We start from the raw sequence: 14,951 nt of genomic DNA on the forward strand, positions 1-14,951 counted from the left end.
AGACATCAAATATCTATATAGAATTTTAATTCCCCTTTAGTTTATTTTGTCAATGTTAAATCAAAATTCCAAATGTTTGGGTCCTTAAAGGGACATTCACAAAGTATATTGTGTATAGATTTTTAAAAATATCATACAAGAATTTCAACATATTTAGAAAGTACTATAGAATTACATTCAGTCTTTAAATATACTTTTCAAAAAATACAGCAATGCACATATCTTAGTCAATTACATAAGGCATCTATATGCAAAAAACAATCAGCATCAAAATAGCCTATGTAGAGATGTATTTAATCCAAGAATATATATATATATAATTACAATATAATGATTGAATAACAAAACATATTAAGTTGGTCAAATATAAGAATATTATACAAAATGCATACATAACATATAGCTTAATGTCCCTCTAAGCTGAAGGCTCCAAAATACCTCCTTTAATAAAAATATTTCAGTCAGTGTGTAAAACAATATAGAAGTTAATCTAAATTTGCTTTACTCATATGTTAGACTAATTTAGCAAAAGGAAGGTGCCTAGGTTTATGATATTTTAAGCATTATTGTGAAATGTTTCTTTAAAGGGACATGAACTCAAAATATACTTAAAGGTAGACAGTTAAAAAAATAATGATTTATACATTCTGAATGAGTATACTATTTTAATCAACTTTAAAACTTGTCTCATATTATGAATGCTCCTTGTGATGTTGCTATCATTACTTTAAAAATAAGGCATTAAATAGCTAATTTATTTGCTTAAGTACTCTGGACAGAACTTGCTTGTTTTGTTTGGAATAATTGATCCAACAATCGTCAAGGACAACCCAGGTTTTTTTTAAACAATTGTCCGTAATATAAAATATCATTATTGATTTGCAAAGAAACATAACAAGATAACTGTTAACATTTGATAATCGGATTAAATAATAAAGTTGATTAACATTTCATGCTCAATCACCAATGCTAAATTTGTTTGGACAGTGTCCCTTTAAGAGCTTTAAATAGTGTATTTACTTCTCTTCTTATCTTGACATACTTTGCTGGAAAAGCATATCGAGATCGGCTCAGTAGATGAAGATTGGTGGATGCACAGAGATGCCTTATGTGATTGGCTCAACCATGTGCATTTAAATTTCTTCTGTTGAGGATATATAAATACTAAGAGAAATTTATTTACATTTTAAAGTCTAAACAATCTTCTATCTCTACAGATCATTTGATACAATTGTTTGTTTGTAATGTCTATTTAAAACTAAAGACGCCATTGCACAATAACATATATGAGCACTTCAGAGAAATACAAGCTCGAGGTTTATTTGCTAATAACAAACCTGTAGTTTAACATTTATAAACAGATTATCAAATTTACTGACATTCTAACCGGAATTTGAACATTAAGAAATATTGCGTGGGAAACGCATCTTGAAACACCATATTTTCATCTTTAAACATTAGAGTCTAATTTCACGCAATAGCACACAATCAATGTGCATTATAAATACATTTAATAGAGCAATGTCAATACTTCACAATAAGTTAATAAATTTATTTAAAGAACAATAAAGACATACAATATTAAATGTGTATTTGTATTAAATAAACAGACCGTTATTAAACCGAGAAATGTCGACAACATTTAATAATGTGACAGTATTAGATTTTAAAGAGTATTTAATCATTAATATTTAACGGATCACGGATATTAAATCTGCGTCACACATATCCGCATGACAGGCCCATGAGTTACAAATAAGTCTACATGAAAAATGAAGTAACAGCACCACCAAGCGGTATGTGTAAGGAAGTTACTAAGATATGAAACATTAAGGAACGGCCAATCAGAGTTCATCACACAAACACAACTTGAGTCAGGATGGTCTCACAGACATTCTAACAATATTTCAAACTTTTATCCAATCAGATGTACAGATAACTTGTCCCATGGTGCATCTCATGTTTACTTCAACATATAAAAGTCCATTACACGTTGCCATCTTTGTCAGTTCTCTAATGCCTGCAGGCAGTGTTATATATTAATATTATTATAATATATTTAGTAGCCAACCGAGCAGGCATGTCAGCTCCCAGGTTCACCAAGGAGGAGAGAGCTGCACTGGTCCACGCCGTCAAGGACTTTTATCCCCAGCTGTTTGGGAACAAGAGGAGCTCGACAGATGTGCCTGTTAAGAAGGCCCTCTGGGAGTCTATCACCAATGCGGTTAGATTGGTGTGTGACGTCCAGAGGACCCAGGATCAGATCATGAGGAGATTCGGAGATATGAGGTTGCGTTTATCCAAAAAAGTCAACCTCATAAGGGACTGGGTACAAGCCTGTAAAAGAGGGGGCCAAAGAAAGGCCCCGCGGAAACTGTACCTACTCCCTTATGAGGTGACTTTATGCGAGCTCCTCAATCTCCGGGTCCCCAAAAGATTTCGATCCTCGCCATCCTCGGCCTCCTCTTCTTCCCTCCCAGCTGCGGGATCTGAAAGTCCTGACGCGGGGGACAGGGCAGATGCTTCTCCGTCCGGTGGCCTGGGAGGAGATAGAGAATCTGAACCAGGTAATTATCCAACTTCATATAATATCTTATTTATTTTTTTATAATCAAAAAATGTGTATATAGTCAGATACTAAACCTATACAGATCTCACAACATACACTACATATGATGTTTAGATATCTGATTTTAGATTAGTGACACATGAAATAGGAATGATGTTTCTTGCGCTCTACAGAATATGCGTCACAGAGCGGAAATGGAATTTCTCATCCACGTTAACATGGCTTTGCTGTAAGTGGCATTGCTTTATACATGTTGTTCAAATGACGGATGCGTAATTCCGCTTGGAATCATTGCGCAATGATCGCGAAAATGTAATTTCTCATCCACGTTAACATGGCTTTGCTGTAAGTGGCATTGCTTTATACATGTTGTTCAAATGACGGATGCGTAATTCCGCTTGGAATCATTGCGCAATGATCGCGAAAATGTAATTTCTCATCCACGTTAACATGGCTTTGCTGTAAGTGGCATTGCTTTATACATGTTGTTCAAATGACGGATGCGTAATTCCGCTTGGAATCATTGCGCAATGATCGCGAAAATGTAATTTCTCATCCACGTTAACATGGCTTTGCTGTAAGTGGCATTGCTTTACACATGTTGGTCAAAATTAAATGTGAATTCTTATATTATTGAAGAATACAGTATTCTTATTTTCAATATTATAGCTAATAAAAAACGAAGAATACAAATAAATTATAACATATGGCCATCAATTGATGATTATGAAATAACAACCAGAAATTATTAAAGATACAGTAAACAACACAACTGATTGAAAATAAGAGTCCAGGACATATTTATCATTAATTTAATTGAGGAAACAATTAACTCATGGGACTACCAAAGGATTAATATTTTTAAATTGATTTGTTAATAATGTAAAGTTTTTAAACATGGCATGATTAGTATTAATGATATGCAATCCTCATTTAATATATTACAGATATGGATGTGGCTGCTGGATCCTCAAGCCAGGGCTTGTCACAGTATGGTATGTCTCTTTTTAATTGACATTTGTCTTAGAAACATGGACAGAACATTACATACTAAATCCACATTGTTCAATATTTATATGTAATGTCTCTTTAATAGATGAAAATTAAATAATTCTTCGGATATCCTTAAATAACATATTAGATTTGAATTGCATGCTCAATACCATTCATTACATCAACATATGGAGTAGATAATTCATTAACAACAACATTGTCGAATCAATTTAATTTTAGATTAAAGGGATACTGAGCTACAATTATTAATGTAGTCATTCAGATACAGTATGCAATATTAATAAACATAAAAATATAATACTATCATCATATGTGACATATTCTATTGCTAAATGTATTTTAAAATCAAGAAAGTACGTTTATGTGCATCTAAATTTTGGTTGACCAACCTGGGTTTTTATTGATGATTGGTGGATACCTTCAACAAACAATATTTATTGAATCCAATATTGCTTATCTGCCTTTAAGATTAAAATCTAGCAACATTCTAATTATAATAGGAGTCAATGTTAAATCATTTTGAACAGTTTGAACATAGAAATCAGTGATTTAAATTAATCATGTCAGTGTCCCTTTAAGACAAAATAGATTCATTCATCTTTACATTCTTTTGATTAAACAATATTGATATATAATTCACATATTCTCTGTTGGAGTTACTTTATAGATATCTGCATACTCTAACAGCACCATGATTACATATTTGTAATAATCAATTTTGTTTTGTATTGTGATAAATATGTGTTGTGTCCTAAACAAGATTACTGTACATTGCACAAATGGCTCGATGTGACACATGTGTTTGTTTAGATTTGTCAACAGATGCTCTTCAAAATGTGGTTTGTGTGTATTCTTTTAACCTCTTAAGGACATATGACGGAATTATTCCGTCATAAAACAATTGAGCAAACTGAAAGCTGTGTCCTTAAAGGGTTAAGAACATTGATCAATGGGTATATTTAGATATGCAATAGCATCGTATGAGATGATTTTGATGTCTAATATAGTCTGACATTAAACATATGTTCAATACAGAATATTTAACAGAATCCCCTTGATTCAATCAAGCATTTTCTGGTGTAATGACTGCTCTATTATTCACATTTTAAAGTTGATTAATGGTAAAATTCGAGACAGATGTGATTTAGTGATATCCCAAATGTGTTTCATAATATATATCTATATCATTCATAGAGAGAGTTGGTGTGGTGAGCCCACAGGAATCCAGCAGTGACATAGAGCCGCCTTTGCGGTCTCCTGGTAAGTCCATTGACTCATTTATATGTAATTGAAGGTGTATTGCTAATCAATATTATGATCATGATTCTGATGAAGCATAACATTAGAAAAAAAAATAAGATTGTCTCTTCTGATTATATATTAATTTTCTTTTAATATTGAACGATTAATAATTTCAACTTTATTAGTCTCCACATTTGTTATTCAGAAGATGTATAACATATGTTTGTTTCCATGTTCTTTTTTTACAACAGTCATCAAGTGATACACACATGAGAAATCTTAAATGTTCTATGTACTATGCTTTTATGATTTTTACATTAATCCAAACAATACATCGAAAATATGAATCATTGAGAATAACAAATATAATGTAATTTGTATGCTCCATCAAAATGATGTAAATCATAACTTTGGGTGTGTATATCTTTAATGCAACATTGATGTGTGTCTTTGACCAACAGTAACATATGTTATAATATCTGTTGTTAACGTGTACACAACATGTTATGTTTTACAGAGATTGATTTAACATGTGGGACGGAGGAGGAAGAGGCTGCCTTGGAGTCTAATGGTATGTGAAATATATCTATCATGTTTCCAACATGTTTGTTTATTTGAAATAATTTAATTGAAGACATTCAAAGTCTACATCTTTTGCACTTTAAAAAGGAATATTATTTGTCTGTTCAAATACACTACTGCCCCCTTTCTATATCAGGCAGCATGAAATATTTTTAATAGAAAATATGTAAAATTCATGACATCATTATGTCACATGCATATTCCAGGCCAAAACACAATAATAATGTTATAATTGTACAGACAGTCATTGATATTCATCTGAGTGCCTATATACATACCATATCCTCATTTCAGAATTTTTTACAAATTCAAACACACTTCGAAGTATATTGAAAACATAATCAATTTGAAATGCGTTGATTTGATGTCAGGATGTATGAGATGTTAATATATTTTCTTTAAATTTTCAGATGGATCCACCACTTCTGGTCATCTGGTTTCCGCCCCTGCCCAGTCACAGACCCCTCCCCATGCACAGACCCCTGACCATGGCCAGACCCCTGCACAGACCCAGACCCCTGCCCATGACCAGACCCCTGACCATGGCCAGACCCCTGCACAGACCCAGACCCCTGCCCATGACCAGACTCCTGACCATGACCAGACCACTGCCGGCCCTTCCCATAGTTCATATCCTGTCCCTCCCAAAAAACGCACCTACACCCCCCTTCGCCGCTCTCCCCGTATTATGGCCCGTACAGCTGCCCAGACCCAAACTCCCCACTCCCCAGCTGTACGGCCTACCCCGGAGCGGCAGCTCACCCCTCCCCAAGCCATTAACATCCCTCCCCAAGCCACTCCCATCCCTCCCCAAGCCAATCCCATCCCTCCCCCCTGTCTCAACCTTCATTGTCCTGGGTGTCGGATTGTCCTTCCCAGGCACAGCTGTAAGTATCATTCAAAATACACGTTATAAGATACTTAAATGTACAGTGAAGTTAAATTTTGTAAATTGTGATTCCAATCCAGCATGCAATGTTAATCAAATTTATAATTTACTACTCTTATGAATTATTCTTCATTCTCTTGATATTTTTTTTGAAACAAAGAAATTCCTATAATTAGTTTAAACAATAAAATAATTCTGGCCATCATTTCTTTATTGTTGGATGAATGTATCCATCAACCAGCAGGGACAAACAAAGTTGATAAACAAATATTGGCTTCCATAAAAAGCAACATTCTTGCATTCAAAATCTAGCTAGAGAATTTAAAAATTTAATGAATATGTGTAAGTTTTAAAGATTTGTAATGTCATGCTCTATCTGAATCAGTCCATTAAATATTTAGGCTCAGTGTCCCTTTAATTGGATATCACTACATATACCAATCACCACTACTTGGATCCAACAATTTATGTACAAATGTTGATACATTATCTCTTGTCTAACCCAGTGGGAATGTAATTTCTTCAGGTTGCTATGTTTACACAGCTTGTCCTCAATGCCAAAATGTTTAAGGATAGGTGTGCCTACCACAGTATAATTTTAATTTTTTAATTGCTAATGTAAGTACAATGTAAATCCTTTAACAAGATTTGATACACTCAAGCTGTATAAGTGGATCATCTAAAACCAATTAAAGGGGACAACATGTTTGAGTTAAATGTCCCTTTAATGATTTCTGTCTGTCTGAATAACCTAATTCATGTGTAAAGATTAAATGTAAAATAATTGATGTAAAGAATTATTTGTCTTTATGATGACAATGTATGTTGTAAATTTTTTTCGTCTGTTGTGTAATTATCCTTAATATTTAATGTATTCTTTATTTTAGGCTGTGACTCAGCATGGCTCATGCTAGAAAGTATAGCAAGAGTAGAGCAGGCCGTGTTGAGGAACGCAGCTGTCCTGAGAGGGATGAACGACACCATGCAGGCCCAGCTCCGGGTTCAGGACTTGACTCTGCGTGCAATTATGAGATTAAGTTCAAGGCCTGAATCTGGAGCTGGACATGCACAGGACGATGAAGAGGATGACCAGTAAGTGGAGGATCTGGAGATGCTCCATGGTGGCAGATAAGAATCCTCCGTCCACATGTTGATTTTGTTTTTTTATTGTTGCCATTTGGCCTTTTTAAAAGTTTATTGTTGTGCCTGTTGCACTCTTTTACCTTGTCATATGTCTCCAATGGGGCTATGCTGGCCCTTGGCAACTCTCTTCATGGACTGTGATGCACTGTGTTACCTTGTCATATGTCTCAAATGGGGCTATGCTGGCCCTTGGCAACTCTCTTCATGGACTGTGATGCACTGTGTTACCTTGTCATATGTCTCCAATGGGGCTATGCTGGCCCTTGGCAACTCTCTTCATGGACTGTGATGCACTGTGTTACCTTGTCATATGTCTCCAATGGGGCTATGCTGGCCCTTGGCAACTCTCTTCATGGACTGTGATGCACTGTGTTACCTTGTCATATGTCTCCAATGGGGCTATGCTGGGTCCTTGGCAACTCTCTTCATGGACTGTGATGCACTGTGTTACCTTGTCATATGTCTCCAATGGGGCTATGCTGGCCCTTGGCAACTCTCTTCATGGACTGTGATGCACTGTGTTACCTTGTCATATGTCTCCAATGGGGCTATGCTGGCCCTTGGCAACTCTCTTCATGGACTGTGATGCACTGTGTTACCTTGTCATATGTCTCCAATGGGGCTATGCTGGCCCTTGGCAACTCTCTTCATGGACTGTGATGCACTGTGTTACCTTGTCATATGTCTCCAATGGGGCTATGCTGGCCCTTGGCAACTCTCTTCATGGACTGTGATGCACTGTGTTACCTTGTCATATGTCTCCAATGGGGCTATGCTGGCCCTTGGCAACTCTCTTCATGGACTGTGATGCACTGTGTTACCTTGTCATATGTCTCCAATGGGGCTATGCTGGCCCTTGGCAACTCTCTTCATGGACTGTGATGCACTGTGTTACCTTGTCATATGTCTCCAATGGGGCTAAGCTGGCCCTTGGCAACTCTCTTCATGGACTGTGATGCACTGTGTTACCTTGTCATATGGCTCATATATTCCTTATTTTTACAAGATTATTTATAAACGTTGTGTATGTTTTCTTACATACTAATAAAATACATTTTATTTCACGAATCTTTGTCCTGATTCTTCATGTTATTTTTTGAAAGCTCTAGTTTATGTTGTTGATCCTTAAAGGGACCTACCAAATATATTTGTAATAATAAAATCATATATGTAAGACAATAGTAAATGACTTTAAGATTAACATCTCCAATGTAATCTTATTATTTGTCTTTATATATTTTTCTCTTAGCTTTATCATTGCCTGATTATGATTAGCATAGTAATTGTTTTATATATGTATATATAGATTGTTATTTGTGTATATATGTATATTTCAATGTTCAGATCCATGTGTGTATTTAAAAACTCTGCATGAATTGATGCACCTTTACCAAATGATCTGAGTATTGATACAATGATATAATCCCTGTAAAGTGTTCATTTTATTGAAATAGTATTGTCTATGTGTATGCTCTTTTTAAAAACAAAATAATGTCCCTTTAAGTGATGGTGAGCACAATTGTTAATGAATGTATTTCCATTTCTAAAGCGTTTTTGTCCTTTTTACATGAACAAGGACATATAATCTTATTAATAAACAATCTTATTGTAATGTTGACAGCACATGTATTTCATTTTCAATTCTATATTATTGTAAAAGTGTAACCAAATAAATCTCTGTGTGTAATGCAAATAATTTAGATGATGAATATTTGTTAACAAAGATGTTAACAAAATACTTATCCTCCCATATATGGTTATAGGTAGGCTGACAATAATTAAACTTGAATAAATGACACGTTTAATCAATCCATGTATAACTATTGTTATTCCACAACAATCCAAACATATCTTAAAACATCAATGGCATATGTATTTCTCATGTGTATCTTTTAAATGTTAAAGATATACACCATAGCTATAGTTCAAGGGACAGTCAAGTCTGAAAAGATGAATCATGATTTGGTGACATTCCTAGATAGCAATCTAGACACATACTAGTTCCGAAAATATAAATACGTTTCTTAGTGATATGCCAAGATGTCACTGAGTCCTTGTATTGTCTGCGGTTTTTCTGCGATCTCGGATGCGCCATGTTGCTTAAGACGTCACCTGCCAGGCTGTCCAATGATTCCTTGTATTGACTGACGTTCTTACGTGATCAAGAATGTGCCTTTTATTGGATTGAGTTTTGACGCGATCAAGGATGCGCCTTTTCTTTTGGGCGTTCTTACGTGATCAATAATGTGCCTTTCATTGGATGGCGTTTTAACGCGATCAAGGATGCGCCTTTTTTTTTGGGCGTTCTTACGTGATCAATAATGTGCCTTTCATTGGATGGCGTTTTAACGCGATCAAGGATGCGCCTTTTTTTTGGCATTCTTACGTGATCAAGAATGTGCCTTTCATTGGATGGCGTTCTTACGTGATCAAGGAAGCGCCATGTTAAGACGTCACATGCAAAGGTAAAAAAACGTCTGATTGGATTACGTAGTCCCGCAATATTTGTGCACGTTAAAAACGTTTGTGACTGCAGCCAATTTTAAAAACCTTGCGAATATGTATTATTTGCATCATGTTACATTGTTGACCCGTAGCTGATAAAGACCAACACATTCTCTTTTGCTGGATGTCTGGTTGAATAAACGAACGAAAGCAAAATGTTTTCATGCATATGATATTTCGAGGCAAGTGCAAATCTCTATAGTCCATGTTTAATATGTTTGTCAACAATGTTCCTTTTTCTGAAAAATGACTGTTTTGTTTAATGTTAAAGATATCTAATTAATAAATATGCGCTATTGTGTTTGAATAAAGTAATCAATATGCATTTATATTTATCATATGCTAAATATATGATGCCGACTTCTTCTAAATGTAATTTCGTTGTATATTTTATTAAAGGTTCATTAGACACTCACATTATAAATCAAAAGCTTTGATTTTGTCTCTAGTTAGATAGTCCATTGTTTAACCAATACGTTTATTTTTTCTTCTGTTCTACGAAAATGTAAGTAATTTTCAGACTCCTCGCAAAGCCTCTGAGTTTCATGTGAGTACCATCTCCAGCTTTCTCCAGTTTGTGTAAAGGGTCTTTTCATATGTTAATGATGGGGTATTGTCTTGTTTTACGGTTGTAATGGGGGTTCATCTATATTTTAAATATAGCTAACCCTATTTTATTTTCAAGTGTTTGAAGCTTTGTAATATTGATATCAGTATATGTTAATCTTGTTGTTTGTAGTAGTGTCTATTACATACAGTTCTGTTAAAAATATAGTATACTGTCCCTTGAATGCAAATGTTGTTTTTTGTATCATGTATGAGATCCACATTGTTTAATCTTCAAATATATTATTGTTAGCATATTTTCACCCCCCCTCTCCTAAAAGGACTTTAAACCATATTCATTGTTCAAACAAATGTCTTTACAATAAAATATTAACACAATAATGTCTCTTAAAGAAAATAGACTTTATTTAACACGTCAATATAAATGTGATTTCAATATTTATTTTTTCACAAAGTACATGTAGATATACCAACAAGCTTCAAATATGTGTTAGCATATGTAATGTTGTTAAAGGGACAGTTTCGAAAACAAATAATGTTTTGCATTATTCTAAAAGTCAATTATGTAATATCAATGATATCAAATGTTTCTCAACAATTGAACATTTGTCTGTGTTTATTTAAATTTGCTAGCTAAACCTATGAGGTTGGTGTGCTCATTTCTTCGATCTTGAAGAGTGCTTGTAATCATTATACAATTTGAGCACTAGAGGGCATTTGGATAGCATTTGTATATGTAAAACCTTGTGCTCATACAGCATATTATTGACCATGTATTGATCATTGATATCTAAAATGTTGTTATGTCTGAACAACAAATAAGTGGTCATTTTTCATAGTCAGAGATACAAGGGTAAGCACATAAGTCACACGTATTTCTCCATGTTTTGTTGTTTCCAACTTTATAATGCGTAATACAGTGTTTTCTTTGTAATCAATAATTTTCTGACTGTCCCTTTAAGCTGTGTTATTGGCATTCAAACAGTAATATGCCATCATGGATAATTGTAATGGTAATTTTGTTTGCGATTCGGGAAACAGTTTGGACATCACATCACAGAAACCAATCAATATCATGAACAAGGATAGGTATGTGATGATGTGGTTTTCACACACTTATAACCCACACTCTGCAAACAATCTCCCTCCATGGACCCGGTCCCATAGAAGTCGATTATATACAGAGTGTGGTCCACAAGTGTATGAAAACCACATCATCACATACCTATCCATTACACATTAAATTAAAAAAACCAGAAAAGATGAAAAAAAATACTTACTTCCTCTTCCTTCCCCTCTTCCCACGGGGCTGAGGCTCTGGGAGAGGCAACTGCCGACTCCGAAGAGTTCTCCTTGGAGCTGTTGTGGGAAGAGTGGAAGGAAGAGTACTGGGACGACCAAGGTGAGGAGAAGATGGATGAGGAGGAGAAGATGGATGAGGAGGAGAAGATGGCTGAGGAGGAGAAGATGGATGAGGAGGAGTAGATGGATGAGGAGGAGTAGATGGCCCGGCAGGAGGAGATGGGCCGGCAGGAGGAGATGTGCCGGCAGGAGGAGATGGCCCAGCAGCAAGAGGCCCAGCAACAAGAGGCCCAGCAACAAGAGGCGGACCAGGAGGTAGACCAGCATGCGCCTCCCGGAAAAAAGTGAACATTTCTTGGTGAAGCTGAAATATTCTGGTTTGTCCTTCTTCAATTCGATTCAGTATGGTGATGATTTGATTTTGTCCTTGAATAATTTGATTTTGGCCATCAAGTAATCTGTTGCGTCCTTCGATATTTTCTATCCGGGAGGTACGCATCTGGTCTATGTAGTCCAGTAGAACCCGCACCTCCGCTATTTCCTCTTGTTGGGCTTGTTGTTGTACCCGTGCACGGCGGGGTGCCCCTGCACGGCGGTGTGCGGGTTCTTGAGGTGCCTCGGGTTCCACGGGATCCTCCTGTGCTTCCGGGGCCTCTTGATCATCTCCCGTGCGCTCTTCGTCACGGGGGGCCTCTTCCCTCCGAAGTGGAAATTCCTCCCCACCACTCTCATCCCGGGGAGATGCATGAGGCTGTGTTTCCTGTGCTGCCTCCTCCCCAGACTCTGTATATTAAAAAAACAAAAAAAAGAAAAATGTATATATTAGCATATTAGAAAATCAAGCTTTAAATGACTTAGCTTACGATACAATTACAAATGCAGAATCATTAATCCACTTAGAAACCTAACAAACAATCAATACGATTTCAGCTTTTTCATAAACCGTGTTTGTGATATCTCTGGTCAATCTGAATGTTTTAGGGTTTGTTTTCAGTCTGTTTAAATGCACACCTAACCTATAGCCTAGATACTGATGTAACCGCAAAGTAATTGAATGCGTGTAAACAACGTTATAGCATTAATCGGATCCTTAACACATGAAACCCAATGTTTTATCTTTCATGATTTAGAAGCATACATTTTTTATCAACTTTCGAATGTACTTTTATTATCTAATTCGCTTAATTCTCTGGATATTCTTTGCTGAAAAGCATATCTAAATATGCTTAGAAGATGCTGATTGTTAGCTGAATATAGCTGCCTCCTGTGATTGTTTCACCGTGTGCATGGCTATTTCTTCCTTAAAATATATCTCAAGAAGGATTCAAATTAGGTAATTTAAGTACATTTGAATGTTTTGTCAAATTGTATTCGCTACCTCAATCATGAAAGTAAATGTTTGCGTATAGTGTCCATTGAAATACATTCGTATGTGAAATTATTGTTCAATGAGCTTACCGTCAGATGAGAGTGGCAGGTTCCCGGTATCAATTCCTCCGATACCGACTACTTCCACCTCGGAGATGCTGGGCCGCAACATTTCCTCCCATCGGCAGTAATCGATTTCAAGGGCAGGTCCGCCACCGGTTCCTGCGGCATGTCGTGCCTCCAGACCTAACTTTTTTTTGAGTTCCTGTTTACAGTCCCGGTAGCGATGTTTGATAGAATCCATATCTCGGTTCCGGCCACCCACTGCATTGACTGCATTCCTGATCTCATTCCAGAGCCTCCTCCTGTCAGTCGGGGTTGTCTTTTGGTGCTGCAGCCTCCTATGCCTGGCCATATAGGCCTCTACGAGGGCCTCCTTCTCCTCCATCGTAAACCTCGCCTCCCTAGTCGCCTTGGCCTTCCCCTGTGATGATGCCCTCTGTTTCCCGGACTGTGAAGCCCTACTCTGACCGCCACTGGGCCCAGCCACTTGGTCATCTTGAACCAAGTGGCTGGGTCCACCCACCGCTTCCACCCCCACTTCCTGCCCCCCTTCCTGCCCCCCTTCCTGCCCTGTTCCTCTCCCCCTCCCTCTACTCCCCCCTCTACCTGTCCCCTGCCTGGCCTCCATCTCTTCCCTAAACTAAACCCCAAATAATCAAACAAAAAGTGAGTGTGATGAAATGAAAGGGGGTCAAAATAAAGAACTAAAAAGACAAAAAAGGTGCTTAAAGTGTGAGAGGGATGTAAAAAAACAAAGAGGGTAAGGAGTATTTAAATAAACGAAAAGAAGAAGACTAAAAGGAGGATATGTAAACTAAATGTAACTAGGGTATGGGTATGGGATGGGTATGGGGTATGGGATAAGAGTAAATGGGATGAAAGGGAATGGGACTACAAGGAATGGGGTATGGAGTGTAGTATGAGGGGGTAGGGGGTATGGAGTGTATGTAGTGTTATTGATAAGTGTATGTATGTATTGAATGTGTTTGCGTGTAAATGTGTTACGTGTACAGAAAAATCACTCGCTCGCTAACTCACACTACTACTAATTCTCACTAACAAACACTCCCACTAACTCTCACTAACTACCAGTAACTTATGCTCCCACTAACAACTCTCACTAATAACTCCCACTAACTCACTCACGCTCCCACTAACAGACTCTCTCCCACTCCCACTAACTCCCACTAACTCACTCACTCACGCTAACACTAACTCACTCTCAAAAATTCTCAAACTCTCTAATCTTAAACCTCCAATCTCCAAAGACCCAACAGCAACACAGTCAAAGAAGCCCTGCTTGTGTGGTGCTTATATACCCTGTGTAAATGTTTAATGATGTACCAATTTCCGTTGTAAATAGTGTTCAGGTGTGCTTTATTAGCAATTAATATTATTGCAATGTGTATTAAGTGTGTGAATTTGCGCATGCTCATTTAGAGTTGGTATTTGTGGAATGTGTAGAATGCGATGATGTCATAGTGGTCGTTTTCTCTTTCATTGTACAATAGTATTCTTTTTAAATGTGAATTTGCGATGGTGTGTTCTTCGTGAAGTGTTGTATATGTATGTTTGTCATAATATATAGTGATATTGAATGCGATTTTTTTTCTAGTGTATGTATATCTTTTTTAATCCTTGTTGTTATTTTGCGATTTTCCGCATCTTAAAGTATATGCGTATTCCCCGTATAAAATTTTATTACAA

Source organism: Bombina bombina, chromosome 3 (assembly GCF_027579735.1).
Source record: "Bombina bombina isolate aBomBom1 chromosome 3, aBomBom1.pri, whole genome shotgun sequence".
In the NCBI taxonomy this organism is placed as follows: Eukaryota; Metazoa; Chordata; class Amphibia; order Anura; family Bombinatoridae; genus Bombina; species Bombina bombina.